This window comes from Dermacentor andersoni, chromosome 3 (genome assembly GCF_023375885.2).
Source record: "Dermacentor andersoni chromosome 3, qqDerAnde1_hic_scaffold, whole genome shotgun sequence".
NCBI lineage: Eukaryota > Metazoa > Arthropoda > Arachnida > Ixodida > Ixodidae > Dermacentor > Dermacentor andersoni.
This window is the reverse complement of record NC_092816.1, coordinates 217239398-217265284: the sequence shown is the minus strand read 5'-3', so window position 1 is coordinate 217265284 and position 25887 is coordinate 217239398. Positions and strand designations below refer to the sequence as shown.

At 45.2% G+C, this 25887-nt stretch overlaps 1 long non-coding RNA gene across 1 annotated transcript; it reads left to right on the top strand.

Annotated features, from left to right (window-relative positions):
• The first annotated feature begins 24914 nt into the window (after positions 1–24914).
• LOC140216651 (uncharacterized) lies at positions 24915–25414 on the top strand. Its single transcript, XR_011893228.1, has 2 exons — positions 24915–25247; positions 25292–25414. It is a non-coding gene; the product is annotated as an uncharacterized lncRNA (long non-coding RNA).
• Positions 25415–25887: the final 473 nt, after the last annotated feature.

Below are 25887 nucleotides of genomic sequence, written 5' to 3'. Positions count from 1 at the left end.
GATCTTATTAACAGAGTTCATTTTGATTATGAACAGTGTCGTACTCAGAATACAACCCTGTGGAACGCCATTTTCCTGTGTAAATGTGCGTGAAAGTATTGTGCCGAGACGCACCTGAAATGTCCTATTTGTCATAAAATCAGATAGACAGTTTAGCATTCTGCCACGTACTCCCAAGTCAGCCAGGTCTCTTAAAATTCCATACCGCCACGTGGTATCATACGCTTTCTCTAGATCGAAAAATACTGTGAGACAGTGTTGTTTGTGTAGAAACGCGTTACGTATTTCATGTTCTAGTCGTACGAGGTGGTCAGTTGTCGAGCAGCCCTTTCTGTATCCGCACTGGTGCGTGTCTATCAGGTTCCGTGATTCAAGGATGAATGTGAGCCTTATGTTTATGATACTCTCGTAAGATTTGGCTAGACAGCTTGTTAAGGCAATGGGCCTGTAGCTGCTTGGGGACGTTGCGGGTTTACCTGATTTCAAAAAAGGCACTATTACTGCATTTTTCCAGTCTAGGCATTACTCCAGATTCCCAGATCTTGTTGAAAAATTTAAGAAGTGTTTCTGCTGATGCTTGAGATAGGTGTGCCAACATTGTGTAGTGGACACGGTCAAGACCTGTTGCTGTTTTCTTACCGGCAGAGAGAACTCTGTTCAGTTCTTGCATTGTGAGGACGTTATTGTAAGGTTCCTTTGAAGCCCCAGTAGTGGGCAGTCTCTGTTTCTCTGCCGATTCTTTATATTTTAAGAATGAATTTGAATAGTGTGCTGAGCTGGAGATGCTGTAAAAGTGTTCACCTAATGAGTTGGCCTGGTCCTGTAGTGTTGTTTGTGTGGCTGGACATGTCAGTAGTGGTATTGTGTATGACGTGTACTCTCCTTTAAATTTCCTTACCTGGTCCCACATTCGTTTTGACGTGACCGTATTATTAATGGAAGATACATATTTTTGCCATGACGATTTCTATGCCTGCCTTCGAATAAATCGTGCTTTGGCTTTGGCCTTTTTGAAATTTAGAAGATTGTTATACGTGGGGTACCTCCGTAGGATTCCCCAAGCCTTATTTTGTTTCTTTTTGGCTTCGGTACACTCATTCGTCCACCAGGGATTTAGCCTTTTGTGTACAATACCGGATGACTGGGGTATTGCCTTTTCTGCTGCAGAGCTTATCACATCAGTGATTTTTTTGTTAAGTTCATCAATGCTCAGCTCTTGGGAAAAGACAACTTTCAGTTTCGCGTTTTCCGTAAACATCGGCCAGTCAGCGAGCTGTAATTTCCACTGGCGTGGCCTAGTGACTATGGTTGGTGGTGATGATAAAAATTTGATGATTGCGGGCAAGTGATCACTGTCATAAGACTTGTAGACGGTTTCCCATTTAAGATCATTAAAGAGTGATGGTGAGCAAAAAGCTAAATCTAAAGAACTAAAAGTGCGGGAAGTCGGTGAAAACTATGTCGGTGCACCTGAATTTAAAAGGCAGATATCATTTGACAGAATAAAACCTTCAACCATTTGCCCTCTTTGGTCAGTTTTGATACTGCCCCAGAGAGTACCGTGTGCATTAAAATCCCCCACTAAAACAAATGGCTCCGGCAATTGACCTGTTATATTTTCTAAGTGTTTAGTGGTAAAATGGGTGTGGGGTGGGATGTACAGCGAGCGAATGGTGATGGTTTTGTGAGTTATAACGGTGACAGCAATGGCTTCTATGTGACTGGTAATCGGAACTTCTCTAACTGCAATACCGCCCCGCACAACAATGGCTACACCACCCGAAAGCCGGGTCATCTGAGTACGGTCGCGCCGTACAACAGTGAAGCCTTTTAAAATATGTTTGTGTTTTTCGCCTAGGTTTGTTTGCTGTAAGCATAAGGCCACATGAGAGAAGTTAAATAACAGGTCTTTAATGTCACCTAAGTTATGTAAAAGACCTCTACAATTCCAGTGAATAATAAAAGCAATTATGGAATTGAAGGGTAAAAATGGCTTTAACAGTTGAATAGGAGATAGGAAAGATATTAGGTGACGTAGATCTCAAGAAGGGTGATACAAAGGAGCGATAACCTTCAGGTTATCGCCTTCTTATTTTGGGTGGTTATTGGGATCTTGTCCCTCTTACCGCACTCGAGAGAGCGCTTGTTCTTCGGTGTCAATGACACCGGGGTTTTTGTGTCGACCTCCATCGCTCTCTCTGAGGCGCTGGAGGACCGAGAATTTGGCGCCGAAACATGTGTCTCGGGCCTTGGAGTACGCTTGATCTTAGGGCCCTGCGGGACTGGTGTTTGCAGGGCCTTGGAAGAGGATGGAGCAGCGTCGGCTGCTTCCATCACGGGGGCGGGAGGAGTCACTGCGGCACCACTGCGCGTGGGCTCGGAGGACTCCGGAGGCCTCTGTGACGCTGCCCCCGACTTCGTCACATCGGCGTAACTTCTTCGCGGAAGATACGATAGCCGCTTTCTGGCTTCAAAGAACGATATTTTTTCTTTCACAGTTAGTGCAATTACTTCCTTTTCCTTTTTCCAGCATGGGCAAGACCGCGAGTAGGCTGGACGGTCTCCTTTGAAGTTAATACAATGTGGGGAACAAGTGCAGTTTTCAGATTGATGATCATTTGAGCTGCATTTAGCACAGGTTGTTTGGCCTCGGCATGCATGTGAAGCATGTCCGAACCTTTGGCACTTGAAACACCGTCTTGGGTTCGGGATATATGGTCTGACATTTACTTTTACGTACCCTGCATCCAGAGAGGTAGGCATTACGCTTGTACCAAATGTAAGTATGACATGTTTGGTGGGGATTTCTTGGTCGTTTCTACGGGTTACTATTCTTTGTACCTTTGTCACATTTTGTTCCTGGAAACCTTCCAGCAGTTCCTCGTCACTTAAGCCAATAGTCTTCTTCAGATATTACTCCCCTGCTTGTATTAAGTGTTCTGTGGGCTGAAACAGTCACTGTCGCGTAGCCAATACTGGTCAGTGCAGAGAGCTTATCTGCTTGATCTTTGTTATTTAGTTCTAGGAGGAGTTCCCCGCTAGACATTTTGGATGCTCTGTATGTTGGTCCGATTTTGTCTTTCAGAGACTTCGCTACCAGAAATGGAGAGAGTTTCCTTACCGGTATGTTGCTTTCACTATGCACTACATAGTACTTTGGAAATGTTGGGGCGTTGCTTTGAAAGGAAAATTGAAATGGCACTTCGGTGCGGCATCTCTTCAGACGCCGATCATAAACAACAGAGGCTTGCGCTGACATAGGAAAATTTGTATGTTCGGCAACAGCGCCGACCGCCCACCACGGAGCCCAACGAGGGGACGCGGCACAGCTTGTCTACAAGCCTGCACGACGCCAGCCGTACGCCATCACTATAACCCAATATGGTGTACCCAAGGTAGGATATCCACACAAGGTTAACCCTTGCCGCCGTGGAGAAAGGAAGTAAATGGAAGAGAGAAGAAGACAGGAAAGATATAAAGTGAGAGATAAAGACGAAGGTTTGAGAAGAGAGAGACAGGAAAAGGCGACTACCGGTTTCCCCCGGGTGGGTCAGTCCGGGGGTGCCGTCTACGTGAAGCAGAGGCCAAAGAGGCGTGTTGCCTCTGCCGGGGGGCTCTAAAGGTCCGAACACCTGGCATCGGCTCAACTCCCAGGATCCTCCTTTCCCCGGACACGGCAAAGCCGCGCACGGCTACACGCGGGAGGGTCCAACCCTCGTGTGCTCGGGTACGTGGTGTCGCAACACACCAAACGCCTGCTGACGCAGACGCCCCTGCGGGGAGAAGATATGGAAAATAAGTCCAGTTCTACCAAAGATGCTTGGCCTGATAATAGAGTCCTAGAGATGACTGGCTTGCCCATTGCATTGTTTTTCTGGAAAGCAACACTAGATGGTGTGTGGCATCCAGCAGAGGTACATTCTTTCCGTGGAGGTTCATTGTTGCACCAGATATGCTCAACTTCAAAATCACAGCCCCCACGGGAAGCCTCGGTTGTGGACCACGTGGTGTTGATGCAAGAAGAAAAAAAAAGCAGAATTGCTGTACCTTCGTCCTCAAGTGGACACGATTTCAAACTGGCGTCAGCTGGCTCTGTTCAAGCATGGGTTTTCTCTCTCGGCTCTGATGTCAGTAAAGACCACAGTGTGGATGACATAAACTGCGCACATATATGATCAAAACTTCACACCACAATTCGTTGCGCACCGCTTCCGTTCCCTTTTACTGGGTCTCCTAAAATGAACCTCCTACTAGATTATGGAGCTGGCGCGGTGGAGTGCTTACTTCAATTCTTTGACAATGATCCCATACACTTCATTGTTCGCGAGGCTAACCACATTGCGGCGCAGTTTGTCTGGGTACACCCTTGCAAGGCTTGTCTAAGAAGAGCTTGGAAGTTGGTCGGCAGCAAAGAAATGCTGGTTTTTCTTGCACTTGCCATTTTACAAGGCGTCCTGCATATATTGAGACACTGGACAACCAGCACCTAAATCTAAAGGTTGGAAAGCTGTGGCCTGCCTTGTCCAGCCTTGTGGACAAGTTTCAGGCACTCTATATGCAAGAACGAGGCGTGTCAATCATTGAAAGCCTTCGTTTCAAAGGAAGACTATCTTGGAAGCAGTACACGTCCCTGAAACAGATTAGTTCTGGCATAACATTTTTCATCTAGTGGCTGCATGTGCAATATTTTGTACACGGGAAAAAATTCCATCTGCAGATTGGAGAAAAAGCCATGGGAACTCGCAAGGTCATGTCACCGCTCAGTTTGCTCCTTGGAAAATACTATTCTGTTATAGTGGACTAAACAATGCAACTGTATGCTGCACACGAAAGAAACAAGAAACAGAGAACTATTATACGAGAAGACAACAAGAAATATTGACTGCGTCAGGCAAAGCGTTCGGCCATGTCCCACTAGTTCTTGCACGTATAAAGAATATTTCTGTGGGCTACAGACACTCTACTCGTCAATGAGATGCAAAACACACGCGTTTGATAGATGCGTGCAAATTTGGCCTGCAAAACAAAAGAACACTTCAAAGATGTGTTAGAAATGAAATATGTTAGACTTGGTCTTTAGTAACCAGAAAGATATCATAGACTTCATTGCACCAGTACCAGGGATTAGTGATCATGAAGTAGTTGCAGGCGCTATTCGTTGCGGAAAAATAGAATTTACCAAAATGCATCCGAGAAAGGTATTTCTTTATGAAAGGAGTAATTACGAGGCTATCTCTAATGAATTAAATGATTTTCTGCCTATATTTACGCACAACAGTTCATTTAGTAGCATCTACAGTCAGTGGGTCATACTCAAGGATAATCTACTTTCATTGACCTAAGATTTTGTTCCGTCTTAAGTGGTTGCGACTAAGCGCCGCAAAGATAAACCTTGGAATAATAAGGATTTACGCTCAATTCAGAAAAAAATCCCGAACTTACAAAATATATTGCAAAACAAAAAGCCCCAGGCATGTGCAAAAAGCTAAGGGATATCAGCACAAAATCTAAAAGCGAATTGAAGGTTGCGAAGAATGCATGTCTACAAGCCTTAGCAGATAAAATAAAAACAAATCCCAATGAAGTCTGGCGGTATATCAAGAGCAAGAAGAAGGATGACATTGGCATCCCGGCCATCGCAAATGATGGTAACCTAATTAAGGATGACAAAAGAAAAGCAGAAGTTTTTAACAAGTATTTTCATTGAGTTTTTACAAAGCCATGTATCAATGCTATTTCTTACACACCGACACGATTACCGGAAATGGAAAACATTGCCGTGAGCAAGGAAGGAGTGGAGGCTTTTTTGTTTAATCTGAACCTGCGTTCAGCTCATGGACCCGATGGACTTTCTAATCATGTTTTGAAGCACTGTTCGAGACAGATAGTGCCTTTCTTAGTAATATTATTCAACAAGTCAACAGATAATCAAAAGCTGCCTGAAGACTGGAAGACAGCCAACGTGACTCCGATATAAAGAGGGTGATCGTACACACGTAGACAATTAGAGGCCAATATCTTTAACTTCCGTTTGCTGTAAGACACTCGAACGTGTCCTGTACTCTAACCTGACGAAGCATATTCAACCAAATAACTTTTTCACCTCGGCTCAGCATGGGTTCCGGTCTGGTTTTTCGTGCGTAACACAACTAGCCGAATTCACTCACGACAGTGCACTCGGCCTGAACCATGGTGATGCACTCTTTTTTGATCTGCGGAAAGCATTTCATGTCGTCCCGCACAATCTACTTTGCTTAAAATTATCAATCGTAGGCATTCCTGAACATATTATCGGCTGGATAAAGGATTATTTACACCTGCGCGAACAGCAAGTTGTTCTTAAAGGGGTGACATCGGCTCCAATGCGCGTGCTATCGGGAGTGCCTTAGGGCTGTGTGCTTGGGCCACTTTTGTTCCTTGTTTATATTAATGATTTAGTAGTAGGCCTTAAATCAAGCATTAGACTATGCCGACGGCTGCGTCATGTATCCTACACTGAAATGTCGTGCCGATACGTCTGTGTTACAGGACGACCTTGAAAAAGTGTATATCTGGTGCAAGCGGTGGCAGATGACTGAATACTGGTAAATGCTACCATGTACAGTTTACAAAGAAAAAGAAATTCCCCAGTTCCTATTGAGTAAATAATATTGCACTCAATACCGCTAAGGATGTTAAGTAACTCGGAGTTGCGTTTTCTGAAGCGCTTGACTGGACTAATCATTAACTCAATTAGCGCGAAAGCTTACCGTCTTCTTCACTTTTTCCGACGAAATTTTAAGCATTCTCCTTCATCGCTGAAGGTAACCTTGTATTTAAGAAACGTCAGGCCTATTCTAAAATATGCATGCGTTACCTGGGATCCATGCACTAAAAATCTCACAGACAAAATAGAACGCGTCCAGAAGCAAGCAGCACGCTTAGTAAAAGGAAATTATAATTTTATTATCAAAGGATCCGGAATACAGGAAGGTTTGGGTTGGAAAACTCTTTCCTTACGCAGGAAAATCCTAAGAATGAAATTCCTCTACAATATATATATAAAAGTAAAAGTGGTATCGAAAAAACACTTTTCATCAAGGAGCCGCATTACGTTTCATCTAGGAGAGACCACGCTAACAAAATTAAAGGTTATCAGTGCCGTACCAATGTGTTTAAGTATTCGTTTTTTCCTAACACGATTAACGATTGGAATGAGCTGCCGAGGACTGTGGGTCACTGATCGATGACATGTACTGTTATTAGTCTGTATAGAAGTAGTCTGTGGACGACAGACTGTGTTAGAATCCTAACGAATTCTTGGTATTGGAAACCTGGAAAGTGAGGATTGGTGTTTATGTCCACTCCTGATGCTTTAAGTTATTCCAGTGCAACGTGAGGCAACATAGGTGAAAACTTTTGTCTAAGTGGCTAGGGAATTGCTTTTGGGCCAGTCCCAAATTATGGCTGTGTGTGTTTGGCTGTCCATTTTTGGTAGTGATGGGCTGCCATGCATTCTTGTGGCTTTCTTCCTGCGGGCCGCTACAAGGTGCCTTCGACACCGGGCTTGGCGACTACAGCAGCAGGTACTTGTTTTCTGTAGTGCACAAGCCTGGACAGTTGCATAATTACGCGGACTGCTTGCCCAGATATAGAATCATCCCACTTGACCTGAGCAACATCGACAACAACACCCATGTTCTGCCCATGTTATGTCATAGCAGACCGACTCAGCTCTTGAGCCTCTTGATGCATAGTTTCGAATGTTTACTTTGCATAATGTAACTCTAAACCAACACAGTGTTCACGGTGATGGTCTTGAGCGTCTGCTACTTGTGCCTGTTCACCTGTATTTCACAGTCCTTCGGCAGCTTCATGGAGAATCCACAGCAGGTCATTTTGGTGTGATGCGCACTTACAGCGATGTGTGGTGTCATTTCTTCTGGCTTGGGTTTTATTGCTCCATGCGGAATCATATTGGCACCTGCTAACTGTGCCGACGGCGCAAGACACCACAGATGCTTCGCACTGACCTTCAGGCTAATGACATAGCAGTAGAACCTCTGCGTCATCCTTGATCTGCTTAGTCCTTTTCCATACCTGCCAATCCTCCTGAGATAGTCATAGAGTTTATAAGTTTGGGCCCATTTACGACATCATAAATGTAGCATTTTGTCTAAGATGCTGTTCGCAAAAGAGATTCACAATGTAACGTTGCACGTTTTGTGAAAGGACGCCAGAGGGTTACTTGCATCCACCATATTGCTCAAACAGGCAAAATCCACAGCACCAGATTCAGTGGTAAAGTCGCTGGTATGTAAAAGCAATGTGTGTCTTCTCAATTTCTGCTGTTCCAAGTTTGCTGCTACTTGTGTGCTGTGTCTCAGGGTAAAAAAAATGTTAATAAAGTGCATATGTATCCCTCGAGAGGTTTGTGCTCGAAGCAAGAAAGAGGCAGCTATTGCATCTACCGTCTTCACCCCCTTGATGACGTCTCCAAGGATTTTATGAATTTTAACGTTCACACGGTGGTAGGCATGTTTTCCAGGCATTGGCCTCAGGGAACAAATCAGATGCTGTAACGACAGGCTGCCACACGGTATCCTATGACTTGCGTACATTCCACCAGCTGTGCTACAGATGTTCTCTACTTTGCTCGCCCTAATGTGATTTCGCTTCACGGAGCTCCTCGTCAGTTGCCAATCAATGGCATCGCTTCTTGCCATGCATGGTAGCTAATTTTCTCCATTCATGTTCTACTCAACACAAGCTCACCAACACTTTTCACCATCATACAATGGGTTCACCAAACGACGGAACTTACACCACAACTGACATGATCTCCATGTATGTTTCCACCCACCATAAATGGGACACTACCTTGCTTTTGTGAAACTTGCTTATAATTCATCATGCTATGACACTGCTGCCTGTTTTCTTTTGGTCGTGAATTGACATTGTCTATGAATGCCTTGCTACTGGTTGCTTCGCTGCAACCATTGGAGTACCTGCAAGATTTTATTGCGCAGGCAACCACTACACGGCATACCACCTTTAAGCGGCTCACAATGCCACAGGCATTACAGAAGTTTTCTTACGAACGCTGTCGCCAGGATGCCTACTATCGTCCTGCTGTTCTTGTCATTCTGCTGTTGTAGTGCTGTTCCTGTCATTAACTCAAAGAGTTGATATCTCAGCAAATCTCTTACCATGCTACAGTAGTCTACCACACTGTGAGAAGACACGGAGTTTATCGTTGAGACTGGCTTGGGCAAACCTGCAGTGCTATCTGTGCGTGCCCAAACTGAACTCGTTAACGTGGCTTAAGTAAAGCCATGTAACCCTCCTCCGAATGCTGCACTCTGGCCTACCTGGTAGGATTGTTTTTGCCTCATCAGTAATGTTGCAATGCTGAAGAAAGCAGCAGTAGATCAACACTGACGATGAAGAGGTGATGATTGATGTGTAGAGGCTACAAACAAATTTTACTTCTTGCTACACAGTAAATAGTTGTGAAAACAGCGTAATAAAACCACAAACTAGCTGTAATAACATAGCTTTTTAATGGAGTTGCATTGCATGTAGCAATATTTGTGGCGTTGATAGGTGTTCTTGTCGTTGAGTTCAATGTTGATAACACTTTGTTTTACTCGTTGTCTGCCTGTATGGATGTCACTGGTGGATGGAAAATGTTTTATCTGGATACTCACTGTCTATCATCTGTAGAGCATGTGGTGTTACAAAGAACCAGAAAAACTTACATTGTAAATTTTGCTGGTTCTTTGTAGTGCTTGGGTTTAGTGTATGTGTGTACATGTGTGCACACATGCACACAGGTATTAATGATACAACTGCTCAAAAGAAATGGATTCACTGGAAATTGGGCTGTGATTCTGTAAGGCGTTCTGAATCCTGTCTATTTTTCATTTTTCACAGCGTTTCTTCTTTGGTGCCATTAAAAGAGGCATGCCCTTGTTTCTTCAGACTCAGTGTCGAAGCATTAATTGCAGATTCAAGACAGTTTTTATCGTAATTTATGTTCTATAAAGTTGTTGTTATTTATTCTAGTTTTCCACAAGGCATATTGTTACGAGGAGAAGAGAGGTTTAAATATATTACCAGCCATTTACAAAACATTCACTGGCATACAAGATGGAAGACAGTCCATGCGACATCAGCAAGCGTCCTCGTCTTCTGTACTGTCTTCAGTTTCGCCTCTGGCTGTGCTTGCTAACATGACCCCCGGCGGCGAAGGCGCCTTCCCCATGCTCGCTAGATCGTCCGGGTGATATTGCTTAAGGCGGCTGACGTGGACGACATCGGTGGAAGGTCGAGAGGAATCGAGAGGCGTGATTATATATGTGATGTCGGTACCTTGGCGCAAGACACGTTTTGGGCCAGAATAAGACAAAATGAACATTGCACAAAGGCCCACCTGCTGTGATGGTGTCCAAAGAAGGACAATATCAGCAGGGTTGAAGTGGGCATAGCAGGCGCGGGCATCACAGAAGCATCGTTGCTTTGCCTGCGAAGCGGCAAGGTGCAGGCGGGAAATCTGGCGTGACGTGTATATTCTGACGACATGTCAAGAAAGGCGGGAAGGAGCGTCTCAAATGACAGCGTGGAGTTTCTACCGTACAAGAGATAAAACGGAGAACAACCTGCAGAGTCATGTCGGGATGAATTATAAGCAGATGCTGCGAAGAGAAGAGTGACGTCACACTCAGGATAGTCCACAGAAACATACATCGTAAGCATGTCTTTGACAGTTCTACTAAGATGCTCGATGAGGCCTTTGGTGCGAGGATGGAACGCCGGTGTCAACTTGTGCTTTGTAGCACAGGAGTGCAATAGGTCTTGGACAACCTTTGATGTGAAATAAGAGCCCCGGTCTATGAGGTGCTCTCGAGGATCGCTGCGGTGAAGTATAATGTATTTGAGGAGGAAGTGGGCGATGTAGGCTGCACAGCTGGCTGGAAGAGCCAGAGTGAATGAATGAATGTGTGATGTTCAGTGCTGCAAGGGCCAGGTATGGCCAAAGAGCGCCATTCCAGTGTTAATGAGTGCGCAGTGGAGTAGTGAGTTCTCTGAAGTTGATGTGACGCGGCTGTAAAGGGGCTTACAATAGTTGCGGTAGATACAAGATATGTCAGATGCTAAAACTGGATAGAACAGTACTGCCTCACCAGAGCCCTTGAAACACAAGGACCTACAGACATGTTCTATACAAAACAACTGCCTTAGCGGCATCCTCTGGAAAGAGAATGCGCTGCGGATTTATTGGGCTTATAACAGTAGGGCATCATTCAAGAAAGCGAGGACTGCTTTGGTCTTTGGCCAAGAAACATAGCCGGATCAAGAGGGATACAATAGCGGTATGCAAGAGGAAAATGTTTCTTCCTTCCTTTTTGGGCTTCCAGACACTCTAGGAAAACGTGGAGGACGGTCAGCCTGTCGCCTCATGTAACACATATTGGAGGCTAGTTACCAGTCAACAGAAGGTATGAGTGCCAAATGCGTGCCCTATTATGAGTCGAGTGAATAGGACATCTGTTCTTCATGTTTTCGTAGTTGGGAGCCAGAACCCTAACTTCGGCTTAATCACGTGAAGCTTATTGCTCGTTTCAGCATCCCACAAGCGTTGTCAGTAGCTTCGTAGTTTGGTTCGTGTGAAAGGCTTTATGTCTGTGGCAGGGACAGCAGCAGAACCAACATCTTGCGATGCTTTTGATTTGGCGATTTCGTCGGCAAGCACATTATCTTCGATTCCTCTATGGCCAGAAACCCAGAGAGAGAGAGAGAAAGGCAAAGGAAAGACAGGGAGGTTAACCAGAGATTATCTCCGGTTGGCTACCCTGTACTGGGGGAGGGGAAAGGGGATGCAATAGGTGGGAAAGAAAGAAGGATAAAAAAAAGGAAAAAAATACCTAAGCACACACACGCACGTACACACGAACTATTTCTGTGGGCACTGTCACGCAGCCCGCAAAGGCATTCCTAGTCTTACGCAGTGTCACCGTACAGTCCTACGCCACACAGTGTACTGTCACAATTTGTCAGAAAGTCCCGTGTCTTTCAAGTATCGCAGCAGCGCCTTCATAGCGGATCGCGCTGATGTTCGCGTAGGCCAGGTTCCAAGGATCTTGTTTTCTGTCATTGGGCGCTTGTCCAGTTTGTCTAAGGTGGCTGAGAGGACAGTTCTTTGTGGGTTAAAACGAGAGCACTGACAAAGAAGATGCTCGATCGTTTCGTTGCACTCGCAGAAGTCACACAGTGGGCTGTTGGCCATTCCGATAAGGAAAGAGTAGTCATTTGAATATGCTACTCCAAGCCATAGACGGACAAGAAGGGTGCAGTCACGTCGTGGAAGCTCGGGCGGAATATGGAGCTGTAAATTAGGGTCCAGGTTATGGAGGCGTGCACTTGTGAAATCGGATGAATTCCATTGGGCTAATGTCAGGTCACGCGCAAGTGCGGAAAGTTTTTTCGCTGCGTCGGCTCTCGAAAGAGGAATGGCAACGCAGCTGACGCTGTCATGGGCAGATCGGGCAGCTGCGTCTGCTCGATCATTGCCATGTATGCCACAGTGACTAGGCAACCACTGATATATTATATCGTGTCCTTCGCCAACTAGCAGAAACCCAGCATATTACAACATGTGTACGAGATAAATAAATGTTGCACAAGAGTGAGTAAAGTTCAATTAAAACAGCATTTGTACGCTTTTGTTAAGACAATAATGCTTTTACAAGGCTGAACGAGTCTGCGGATATTATTGCTCTCTCAAGTTTTCATTTCTTTATATGTTTTACCGAAGATAGTACTGTATAGGCTTCTGCAGTAAATATACGTGTGTGTAGGTTCAATACACCTGATTCAGAGAACGAAGGACCAACAGCAGCGTAAGATACGTCAGCATGTGACTTTGATGCGTCTGTGTAGAATTCGGAGCAAGCGTAATTCCATTAAAGTTCACAGAAATTCCTTGCGATGAAGAGCTCAGGAGCGTTCTTTGTGACCTCTACAAAGGATACATCACATTCTATCACCTGCCACTCCCAGGGCGGTAATAGGTCAGCTGGAGACATTAGGCGATGTTCGACAATTGGGACATACATTTCTTCGCTAAGTTCTCTAACACGCAGTGAGAAAGGTAGTCTCATAGAGGGCATATTACGAAAAAGAATTTGAGAAAATAGATGAAGCTGATGTATGTTCTCTGAAAATGGAGTAACCACTCATCTGACTCTACGTATAGACTTTCGACAGGGCTTATTCTAAATGTACCAGTGGCCAGACAGATACCCAGATAGTGGACGGCATCTAGCATCTTTGCGCGCTCGGGGCGGCAGAGTGATATACCTCGGCACCATAGTGCAATCGTGATCGAAGTATACTCCCGTAAATATTCAATGAACACTACCTGTCGCTACCCCATGTTGTGCGGGATAGGATTTTAAGTAAGTTCATTGCTTTTACACATTTTGCTTTAGACTATAGTAATGTCTGGAATGAAAGTAAGCCTGGAGTCAAGGATAACACCTAGAAATTTGCGCTCTTTGTTGACAGGTATTTGTTGTCCACACAGTTCTAAGCAAGGATCTAGAACCAGGCTACACTTTCCCGTGAAAAGAACACAAGAACTTATCTGGGGGTTGACTTTAAATACGTTTTACCTGCCCACTTGGGCATCTTGTTCAAGCCCTGCTCTACCTGTCTCTCGCGCACTGCGAAATTTTGGGATTTGAATGTTGTCCACCTAGATGGAATAAAAAAAATGGCAAGTGGTAATGAAGCCCGGAGTATGTTTATCTTATTCATAAAGAGTGCGCAGCTGAGTACGCCTCCATGACGTACACCTGTTTTCTGCATAAATGGACGCGATAGTGCATTACCTATCTTCACCCGGAATGTACAGTTGTTAAGGTGGCTTTCTATAATATTTAATACATTGCCGCGGATGCCCACCGCGGACAGGTCGCGCAGGATTCCGTAACGCGAAGTTGTATCGTGCGCCTTTTCCATATCGAGAAGAACGGATAAGGATTGTTTCTGTAAGAAGGCGGCCGTTAAAGAACCCCAGGTGGTCGAAATTTCCGAAGTCCTCCACTACGGCGTGCCTCATAATCAGGAAGTGGTTTTGGCACGTAAAAACCCCATAATAAAAAAAAAATGTATGAAGGCGGCGCGAATGTTTGCTTCGATGCGCAGGAGAATGTCGGTTGTGGGTCGCCCTTCTCTAAGACCACATTTTTATGAATCAACAATTTTTGTGTGACATAAGGAAGTGTAAAAGGCGACGATTTATAATTTTTTCAAAAAGTTTACACACACAACTTTTGAGGGTGATTGGGCGTTAACTTGTTACTAATGCGGGGTCTTTGCCTTGTTTCAGAATCGGGACGACAAGGGCTTCTTTTCATGCAGTAGGAAGGTACCCGACAGCCCATATAGCATTGAAAAGTGCTAATAGCGTTATTTGATTATCACTGTGGAGATGTTTAAGCCTGCCGTACATGATCCTGTCAGGTCCGAGTGCATAGTTCTGACATACAGCCAATGAGGCTGTCAACTCAGCAATGTTGAAAGGCATGTTGCAGGATTCGTTCTGTGTGCATATGCGGTCGATGGCATCGTGTTCTGCTATTGGTTTGTGCTTTACAAATGCCTCAGAATAATGATTGGAACTGGAAACGCGCTAAAAAGCTTCCCTAAGAGCATCAGTTTGATTTTCCAAGCTGTTCCCTTCATCATGTACTAGCGGCAACGGAATAATTTTTTTGTCCCTTTAGTGTTCTAAGCCCGTCCCATACTTTAGACTCTTGAGTATCATCATCATCATCATCATCATCATCATCATCATCATCATCATCATCAGCCTAGTTACGCCCACTGCAGGGCAAAGGCCTCTCCCATACTTCACCAACTACCCCGGTCATGTACTAATTGTGCCCATGTTGTCCCTGCAAACGTCTTAATGTCATCCGCCCACCTAACTTTCTGCCGCCCCCTACTACGCTTCCCTTCCCTTGGAATCCAGTCCGTAACCCTTAATGACCATCCGTTATCTTCCCTCCTCATTACATGTCCGGCCGATGCCCATTTCTTTTTCTTGATTTCAACTAAGATGTCATTTACCCGCATTTGTTCCCTCACCCAATCTGCTCTTTTCTTATCCCTTAACGTTACACCTATCATTCTTCTTTCCATAGCTCATTGCGTCGTCCTCAATTTCAGCAGAACCCTTTTCGTAAGCCTCCAGGTTTCTGCCCCGTAGGTGAGTACTGGTAAGACACAGCTGTTATATACTTTCCTCTTGAGGGATAGTGGCAACCTGCTGTTCATGATTTGAGAATGCCTGCCAAACGCACCCCAGCCCATTCTTATTCTTCTGGTTATTTCAGTCTCATGATCCGAATCCGTGGTCACTACCTGCCCTAAGTAGATGTATTCCCTTACCACTTCCATTGCCTCGCTACCTATCGTAAACTGCTGTTCTCTTCCGAGACTGTTAAACATTACTTTAGTTTTCTGTAGATTAGTTTTCAGACCCACCCTTCTGCTTTGCCTCTCCAGGTCAGTGAGCATGCATTGCAATTGGTCTCCTGAGTTACTAAGCAAGGCAATATCATCAGCGAATCGCAAGTTGCTGAGGTATTCTCCATCAACTTTTATCCCCAATTCTTCCCACTCCAGGTCTCTGAATACCTCCTGTAAACATGCTGTGAATAGCATTGGAGATATCGTATCTCCCTGTCTGACGCCTTTCTTTATTGGGATTTTGTTGCTTTCTTTGTGGAGGATTACGGTGGCTGTGGAACCGCTATAGATAGCTTCCAGTATCTTTACATATGGCTCATCTACACCCTGATTCCGTAGTGCCTTCATGACTGCTGAGGTTTCGACTGAATCAAATGCTTTTTCGTAATCAATGAAGGCTATATATAAGGGTTGGTTATATTCCGCACATTTCTCTATCACCTGATTGATAGTGTGAATATGGTCTATTGTTGAGTAGCCTTTACGGAATCCTGCCTGGTCCTTTGGTTGACAGAAGTCTAAGGTATTCCTGATTCTATTTGCGATTACCTTAGTAAATACTTTGTAGGCAACGGACAGTAAGCTGATCGGTCTATAATTTTTCAAGTCTTTGGCGTCCCCTTTCTTATGGATTAGGATTATGTTAGCGTTCTTCCATGATTCCGGTACGTTCGAGGTCATAAGGCATTGTGTATATAGGGCGGCCAATCTTTCTAGGACAGTGTTCCCTCCATCATTCAACAAATGTGCTGTTACCTGATCCTCCCCAGCTGCCTTCCCCCTTTGCATAGCTCCCAAGGCGTTCTTTACCTCTTCCGGTGTTACTTGTGGGATTTCAAGTTCCTCTAGACTATTCTCTCTCACCTTATCGTCGTGGGTGTTACTGGTACTGTATAAATCTCTATAAAACTCTTCAGCCACTTGAACTATCTCATCCATATTAGTAACGATATTGCCGGCTTTGTCTTTTAACGCACACATCTGATTTTTGCCTATTCCTAGTTTCTTCTTTACTGCTTTTAGGCTTCCTCCGTTCCTGAGAGCCTGTTCAATTCTATCCATATTATAGTTCCTTATGTCCGCTGTCTTACGCTTGTTGATTAACTTAGAAAGTTCTGCCAGTTCTATTCTAGCTGTAGGGTTAGAGGCTTTCATACATTGGCGTTTCTTGATCAGATCTTTCGTCTCCTGCGATAGCTTACTGGTTTCCTGTTTAACGGCGTTACCACCGACTTCTATTGCGCACTCCTTAATGATGCCCATAAGATTGTCGTTCATTGCTTCAACACTATGGTCCTCTTCCTGGGTTAAAGCCGAATACCTGTTCTGTAGCTTGATCCGGAATTCCTCTAGTTTCCCTCTTACCGCTAACTCATTGATTGGTTTCTTATGTACCAATTTCTTCCGTTCCCTCCTCAAGTCAAGGCTAATTCGAGTTCTTACCATCCTATGGTCACTGCAGCGCACCTTGCCGAGCACATTTACATCTTGTATGATGCCAGGGTTCGCGCAGAGTATGAAGTCGATTTCATTTCTAGTCTCACCATTCGGGCTCCTCCACGTCCACTTTCGGCTAACCCGCTTGCGGAAAAAGGTATTCATTATCCGCATATTATTCTGTTCTGCAAACTCTACTAATAACTCTCCTCTGCTATTCCTAGAGCCTATGCCATATTCCCCCACTGACTTGTCTCCGGCCTGCTTCTTGCCTACCCTGGCATTGAAATCGCCCATCAGTATACTGTATTTTGTTTTGACTTTACGCATCGCCGATTCCACGTCTTCATAGAAGCTTTCGACTTCCTGGTCATCATGACTAGATGTAGGGGCGTAGACCTGTACGACCTTCATTTTGTACCTCTTATTAAGTTTCACAACAAGACATGCCACCCTCTCGCTAATGCTATAGAATTCCTGTATGTTACCAGCTATGTTCTTATTAATCAGGAATCCGACTCCTAGTTCTCGTCTCTCTGATAAGCCCCGGTAGCACAGGACGTGCCCGCTTCTTAGCACTGTATATGCTTCTTTTGGCCTCCTAACTTCAGTGAGCCCTATCATATCCCGTTTACTGCCCTCTAATTCCTCCAATAGCACTGCTAGACTCGCCTCACTAGATAACGTTCTAGCGTTAAACGTTGCCAGGTTCATATTCCAATGGCGGCCTGTCCGGAGCCAGGGATTCTTAGCACCCTCTGCAGTGTCGCAGGTCTGACCGCCGCCGTGGTCAGTTGCTTCGCAGCTGCTGGGGACTGAGGGCCGGGGTTTGATTGTTGTGTTCATATAGTTGGTTGTGGCCAAGTACTGCACCAGGGTGGCCAATCCTGCTCTGGTGAGAGAGTGCGTTACCGGTTATGGTCACCGGGATCAGGCCGCACTCCAGGCCTGTTTGTGCAATTTTCTCAACACACGGTTTTTTTTTCTGGTATTTTCCGGTGGAGAATTGTGCGGCCCGGGATTTGAATCACGGTCCTCTTGCACGGGAGGCGGATACTCTACCGTCCCCGCAGGAGTTAAATTAAAAATTAAATTATGGGATTTTACGTGACAAAACCACTTTCTGATTATGAGGCACGCCGTAGTGGAGGACTCCGGAAATTTCGACCACCTGGGGTTCTTTAACGTGCACCTAAATCTAAGTACACGGGTGTTTTCGCATTTCGCCCCCATCGAAATGCGGCCGCCGTGGCCGGGATCCGACCGCGCGACCTCGTGCTCAGCAGTCTAACACCATAGCCACTGAGTAACCACGGCGGGTCCCACAGGAGTTGTACGCCTCATTTAACATACAGTGGTGCCCTATTTGATCAGTCAAGGTGGACCAGTCTGAGCTCGGTTATACCGCACGGATGGCACTCGGCTAGAGAACCTGGTATTTATGACCTGCACATGTTCGGCCATACATAATTGAAGATATATATCTTTCTTTTTTTTTGTTTTAGGAGGGTTGCCGTACAGTGATAAAATAAAGGAAAAGACATTAAAAAGAAAGAAAAAAGAAAGAAAAAGGGGGAAAAAAGGAACATAACAGGCGATTTGAACTCGTGACCCTTGGACGTTGCCCGGAAAGATAGCTCAGTCGGTTGCTTCGTCAGGCCCCAGGCTATTTTCAAGCGCCACAACTCCTGCTCCGAGCCTCACACTTACGTGGAGAGGGACTGAAGTTGTCCGCGATAGTGGTTGGAAGGCATCCTTTCTTGGAAAAATGGCTGCCCGAGGAGAAGAGCGAACTCGAGCGGCTTTAGAGACTAGGAAAACTGCCTTAAAATATTTAGACTTGAGGGAGACCTTCGTTAACAAAATATAACACGGCAATCAGCACTCGAATACGACGAGAGAAATTATTGAGACGTGGAAAATTTCCTTGAAATAAATATGGTTTGCGAGACAAATGCTTGTAAGTATTGAACCTCTTAAAAGATGAGGGGAAATATGCGCTCACCGAGAGGGCATCGTCCGCACGAGACCACCACCAGGCACCCTACTGAGACGTGGAGGGCTCTGCGGCCGGAACAAAGCCTCCCGTCCCCGCCGGCCAAGTGGGGGAAACGCGCTTTCCGATCGCCCAAGGTTGTGCGGATATAGTATAACTCTAGCGTCTAGGAGAAGCTTAACCAGGTGCGATGGCGGCACGCATAGCGTGGGATGCTAGCCGCCAGAATAACTATCTCAAGGACTGCTGCTGACGAGAGCGAAATACCTTCGTGTAATTGTAATAACCCTAATAGGACTACTTTCGAAAGAAAAAAAAGGAAACGGCCCAGAGTGCTATACTACGAGAGCTATGACTGATAGTTTTCTATATATATATATATATATATATATATATATATATATATATATATATATATATATATATTCATCTGATCTATGGGATCGCATGCGCGCGCTGTTGCTTTGTCTCTGCGTGTAGTAGTAAAGAGAGCCAGTTTAAGGGCGGTGAAGAAGGAAGGAAAGGAAAGCAAAACTGCAGTGCCGTGGTTTTAAAGCGCACCCGTGTTAGAGAAACGGAAGGCGATATAAGCGTGCGTGGCCATGATACGCACACGACAAACTGCCTTAAAATATTTAGACTTGAGGGAAAGCTTCGTTAACAAACGATAGCACGGCAATCAGCACTCGAATATAATTATAACCCTAATAATAATTGTAAATATTCATCTCATGTATGGGATCTAATGCGCGCGCTGTTGCTTTGTCTCTGCGTGTAGTAGTTGAGAGAGCCAGTTTAAGGGAGGCGAAGAAGGAAGGAAAGGAAAGTCTCTGAAGCAAAATTGCAGCGCCGTGGTTTTAAAGCGCAACCATGGTAGAGAAACGGAAGGCGATATAAGCCTGCGTGGCCATGATACGCACACGACAAACTGCCTTAAAATATTTAGACTTGAGGGAAAGCTTCGTTAACAAACGATAGCACGGCAATCAGCACTCGAATACGACGAGAGAAATTATTGAGACGTAGACAATTTCCTTGAAATAAATATGGTTTGCGAGACAAATGCTTGTAAGTATTGAACCTCTTAAAAGATGAGGGGAAATATGCGCTCACCGAGAGGGCATTGTCCGCACGAGACCACCACCAGGCACCCTACTGAGACGTGGAGGGCTCTGCGGCCGGAACAAAGCCTCCCGTCCCCGCCGGCCAAGAGGGGAAAACGCGCTTTCCGATCGCTCAACGTTGTGCGGACATAGTATAACTCTAGCGTCTAGGAGAAGCTTAACCAGGTGCGATGGCGGCACGCATAGCGTGGGGAGCTAGCCGCCAGAATAACTATCTCAAGGACTGCTGCTGACGAGAGCGAAATACCTTCGTGTAATTATAATAAAGCTAATAGGACTACTTTCGAAATAAAAATAAAGGAAACGGCCCAGAGGGCTATACTACGAGAGCTATGACTGATAGTTTTCTATATATATATATATATTCATCTCATTTATGGGATCGCATGCGCGCGCTCTTGCTTTGTCTCTGCGTGTAGTAGCAAAGAGAGCCAGTTTAAGGGCGGAGAAGAAGGAAGGAAAGGAAAGCAAAACTGCAGCGCCGTGGTTTTAAAGCGCACCTGTGGTAGAGAAACGGAAGGCGATATAAACGTGCGTGGCCATGATACGCACACGACAAACTGCCTTAAGATATTTACACTTAAGGGAAAGCTTCGTTAACAAACGATAGCACGGCAATCAGCACTCGACTATAATTATAACCCTACTAATAATTGTAAATATTCATCTCATCTATGGGATCTAATGCGCGCGCTGTTGCTTTGTCTCTGCGTGTAGTAGTTGAGAGAGCCAGTTTAAGGGAGGCGAAAAAGGACGGAAGGGAAAGTCTCTGAAGCAAAATTGCAGCGCCGTGGTTTTAAGCGCAATATAAATTTATAATTGAAAGAAACCTCTGTCAGCTTGTCCTCTTTATCTGTCGTCGCGTTCTTTGTCCTTGGAATTTAACCTGTTTAAATTCTATTAGATTTTCGGCCGTAGGACATTAACATAGTTTGCCCCAAACTTCATTTTCTCTGCTTCGTGCCTGTATACAGTCGTCATTCCACCAGGAGACCCGTCTTTTCAATGAAGTGCTACTTGTTTGAGGAATGAACTTTTCAGTGGCGTCGATGGTAAAAGTGGTAAAGAATGATGCAGCATCATCTATAGTAAAAGTATTTATAAAATTTAGTGACAAGTAGCTGGATTCGGTCTCTTTTTTACTGGTGGCTCGAATGTGTTGGATGCGTGAACATCGTCAACGACGACCGCACCTTTCTTTTCTTCGCGCACTGCCTTTTTGCGCTTGTCGCCGACTTTGGCTGCGCCACCTTATTTACCGCTTTTCTACCCTTACGGCGCTTCTTTCTGCGGCGCTTTTTCCTCGAACTCTGTTTCATGTCGCCTTCTCGCACCTCGCGCTGGCCGGTACACATTTCGTCGGCCCAGATCGGTCTCTTACCCGCACAGCCTGAATGATTCCTAACTAAATCATCGCTCTCGTGGCTACCTAGACTGGCGGAGAGCTGCACCGATCCCTGAGCAATGCAGTTGTATTCTCTTGAGCTACGCAGGTCGCAATCCTTAGAATTACCCTCAACTGCATCGTCCAACTGGCACTTCACTTCGGCACGCAGATCTGACTCGACATCGGTGCTCGTGTCTATCGGGTCAGCAGTACCCTTTTCTTCCCTAGCAACCTCGCTAACATTACAAGCGACGCACACGCGCGGTAACTGTGCCAATTTGTTCGCAGCTGGCCTGGCTGTCTCTACAGTCATCTGTTGGCCCAGCACCTCGTCGCTCTCACTCTGGCCTTTGACGGCCTCTGCTGCCACTAAGGCATCGTTAGCGGCTAACACTTCGAGTTTACTAATGAATGTGCTGCTAATCTCGCAGGGACTACTACTTTCCTCGGCATTAGACTAAAATCTGGTGTCTACTTCCTCCCACTTTCGCTGCGTCCAGCCTACAGATTTCTCCAGCCGCGGTTGACTTTGCTCGAGTAACTGCTCAAAACCTTCAATATCTTTGTTCGATGTAGCAACGTACTGCCTCGTTACTTCTGTTAGGTCTTTCTCCTGCGATATGTTTTTCAGTTCCTGCCTAGCTTCTTCCTGTGTTTGCCTAAATTGTTCCTGTTCTTGCCTAATTACTTTCTGTTCCCGTTTTTTGCTTAGAATTCGTTTACCCATTTCTTCTATGAATTTCATATCATTGTTACTTTCGAGAATGGTCTTACGAATTTCTGCTTCCGTCAAGTCCTCATCTACGTTTACCTCGATCTGTTCACACAACCACAACAGGTCAGCTCTCGTGAAACACATTAGGACCATGGTCGCTACTTTAAGCTTTGGCTCTGCTTTCACACAATACTTGCTGCGATACCCACACAAATCAAAATACAAGTAAAATATCCCAGCGAATCAAATCCAAAAACACAGAGAAATTGAAGCCTGGTAAATCTTACCGCCAAAACCAAACACTTACCCACTGAAGCAGCACCATATCACCAGTCCTTCTCCGCCGTATCCAGTCAGTTGCAAGAGGTGGTCAATCTCAAGTCGCCTCCAACTTGATCAGGATACCGATCGGTTACCATGTGCCAACGTCCGTCAGTTGCCGTTGCTGTCTCCGAGTCGTAGGCCGATCTACGAGCCGTAGGCCGATCTCACCGCTGCCATTCAGTTGTAGGATTTGGAGTCGGGCTTGTAGGACGATCGGAGGAACTTGGGGTGACAGGACTAGGCGAGCAGGATTTATTTACTTTATTTACAGTTGAAACAAGACATACATCGACAGTCTAGCGTGACTCCCAAATGTAGCACGCAAGACGAGCATACAGCAAACAGCTTACGAGCACACAGCTCACGAGTACATTTCGAGCACGACAACGAGCACACCTAGCAGCCGACAATCCCTGCTTATAAGCACTTGGTCCCCCCTTGGCCGACAATCCCTGCTTATAAGCACTTGGTCCCCCCTTGATCACAAGGGGACGGAAACGTTCGTCCAGTCATTGTAAACAGGCCGCCTATCCCCGGGACGGGTTACACACACACACACACGCACACACACGCACACACACACACACACAGACGCACGCACACGCACGCACGCACACACACACTCACACACACAGGTACAATGGTCCGGAGCCGACGTCAGAGGGGCTTCGTAGAACTCGGGTCCGACGCGGGTAGCGCGCCCGGGTAGCACATTGTCGTGCGTCTTGGTCGGCGCGTGGGAAGGAGCCTACGACGACGTTCCCGCGGCAACTCCCGCGGTTTCAGCACAAAGCCTGCTTCGTCAAACGCATCCTAGCTGAAGCGACGGAGAGTGGAGGACGTGCGTATTGTTCCCGACACAAAGTCGACTTAGTCACGCCGTGGCTAGAGGTTGGCGGCGGCGTTCCAAGATGAGGTTGCCACCACTGGCGTAAATGGCTGGCAAACTTGCACTGGAGCTGGCCGTTCTTAACAGCGCGTGGGAGAGCGCGGACATGCGGGTGGAGGTGCGCGCACATCAGCGACAAACCTTGCAGCCATATAGCTGTGATTGCATCCCATGCTCGCGGCCACGGCGGCGTCCATTCGCAGAACACTTCAGACAACAGCAACAGAGGCAGTCAGATAGGCTTTCGTCTATCGCAGTTTAGCTCAGCAAAGTGCCCATAGATTTTTTTTAATATTTATTGTTTATTGTTTCTTTCACGGATTCTCTCCGTGTAGGGTTCAGAGGTAAAGGCAAAATGCCTGACAGAGCATCTGCGCCTCTACAGTTCAAGGCAGCATGACATATCATTCACATACATAATTGCCAAACATGTTTAACACACAACACAGCAACGAAAAATTCAAATATTCAGAACGCATGTCTCCAAAGCATTACTATTGCTTCAACATGAAGTCAGCAAAGAAAAGAAAAACCATAGAATCACTGGCCCGAAAATAAATAGCATATACAGTAAATAGATCAGTACATAGAAACATTTCAGAAAAGAATGAAGGTTTAGACTGAGGTACAGTGTAAATGATGAAACAACGGCAAAAATAATTTACAAGCGCCGAGAAAAATCTGTAACATAACCGAGGTTAGATGTGTTATCAGGGATGAGCACAAGTTACTCAAAATGAAAATGCAATGTCACTGCCCACTAATAGGTTTTTACAGTCATTTTTGAAGTTGTTGAAGGATTGTGTGTATTGCACGTTAAATTATCACTGTTTAATATATTAATCGTATGATAATTCAATGTTTGCCTTCCGTAATTAGTGCTTGTGGCGGGCTTTAGATGGTGTGGTCTACGTAATGGGTATGAGGTGCAACTGTCGACAGGTATTGCGTACAGCCTATTTTTATAATTCCACTGGAGTAGTTTGAAATAATAAGCTTGAGCTGCTTTAAGCATGCTATATTTAATGAAGAGCGGTTTTGTTCGGATTCCTCGTTTGTCACCAACATAGTTATCACGCATTCTCAATATTTTCTTTTGTACAATGATTAGTTCGTTGTAGTTTGAAGCTGTCGTAGTTCCTCATACTAAAATGCCTTAACTGAGTTTTGAATATAAAAGTGAGTAGTATAATGTTTGTTTCAACCAGGTGGGTAGTATATTTTGTATTTTATACATACAGCCAGTAACTCGAGATAGCTCACTTTTTAATTTGTTAATGTGAGTATTCCACACTTAAAAGGAAGAGGTCTGGACACCGACCAAAATGGTTTAAAATAGTTATGTTTGGGCTCCCCCTCGCGAGCTTTGTCCACAATGAATTGTTTTATATCAATTCATTATATCAATTCATTATATCAATTCAACAATCAAATGTTTTATATTCATTGTGAACGAGGCACCCGTGGGGGAGCCGAAACGTAACTATTTTAAACCATTTTGGTCGGTGTCCAGACCTCTCCCTTTTAAGTATGCATCATCCCGACCAGACGGGCTTCCATCATACTCTCAACTTGATCGTGAGTATTCCATGTAAGGTCCTTTGTAAACCATACGCCCAAGAACTTTTGCTCTGTAACTTGTTCCAGTAACGTGTCCTCAAAGTTCAGATGAACGCAGTAGGGGTCTGTTTTATTTGCTGGCTTAAAAATTATATATTTGGTTTTGTGTGTGTTTTACTCAGCCGGTTGCTTTCCAAACACCCGGCATCGGCTCAACCCCCAGGATGCCTCTTTCACCGGACGCGGCTAAGCAGCGCACGGCTACACGCGGGAGGGTCCAACCCTCGTGTGCTCGGGTACGTGGTTTTTATTTATTTATTTATTTATTTATTTATTTCAGCACTCTCAGGGCCAGAGGCATTACAGAGAGGAGGGGCATACAAGATTGGTGGCAGCCATGGAGGCAAGGAGGTCGTTCCAGTCATTTCCAGTTCGAGGAATAAATGAACTTATACAAAGGCTAGTTCGGCATTGCGGTATCCCTACCTTGAAGTTGTGGTCAGTGCGTGAAGATATATAAGATGGAGAGAGGAGTAATTTATCTTTGAGAATAGGGTTGGTATAATAAATTCTGTGAAAAAGACTTAAGTGAAAATATTTACGGCACAGAGAAAGAACGGGAAGACCAAGTGCAGATTTCATTGCAGATACGCTCGCTGTTCGGGAATAATTTGAAACAATAAAAAGGGCGGCGCGGTTTTGAACAGACTCTAAAGCGTTAATTAAGGTTATCTGATTAGGATCCCAAATGGAGCAAGCATATTCTAGTTTAGGTCTGATTAACGTCCCATATATATGAAGCTTAACGGTGCTGTTAGAAGCTATGAAATGGCGCCGTAGGATTCCGAGCGTGCGGTTAGCCTTGTTAGATATGTGTTTGACGTGCAACGAACCATGTTGTTTCGCAACGAACCAAACGCCTGCTGACGCTGACGC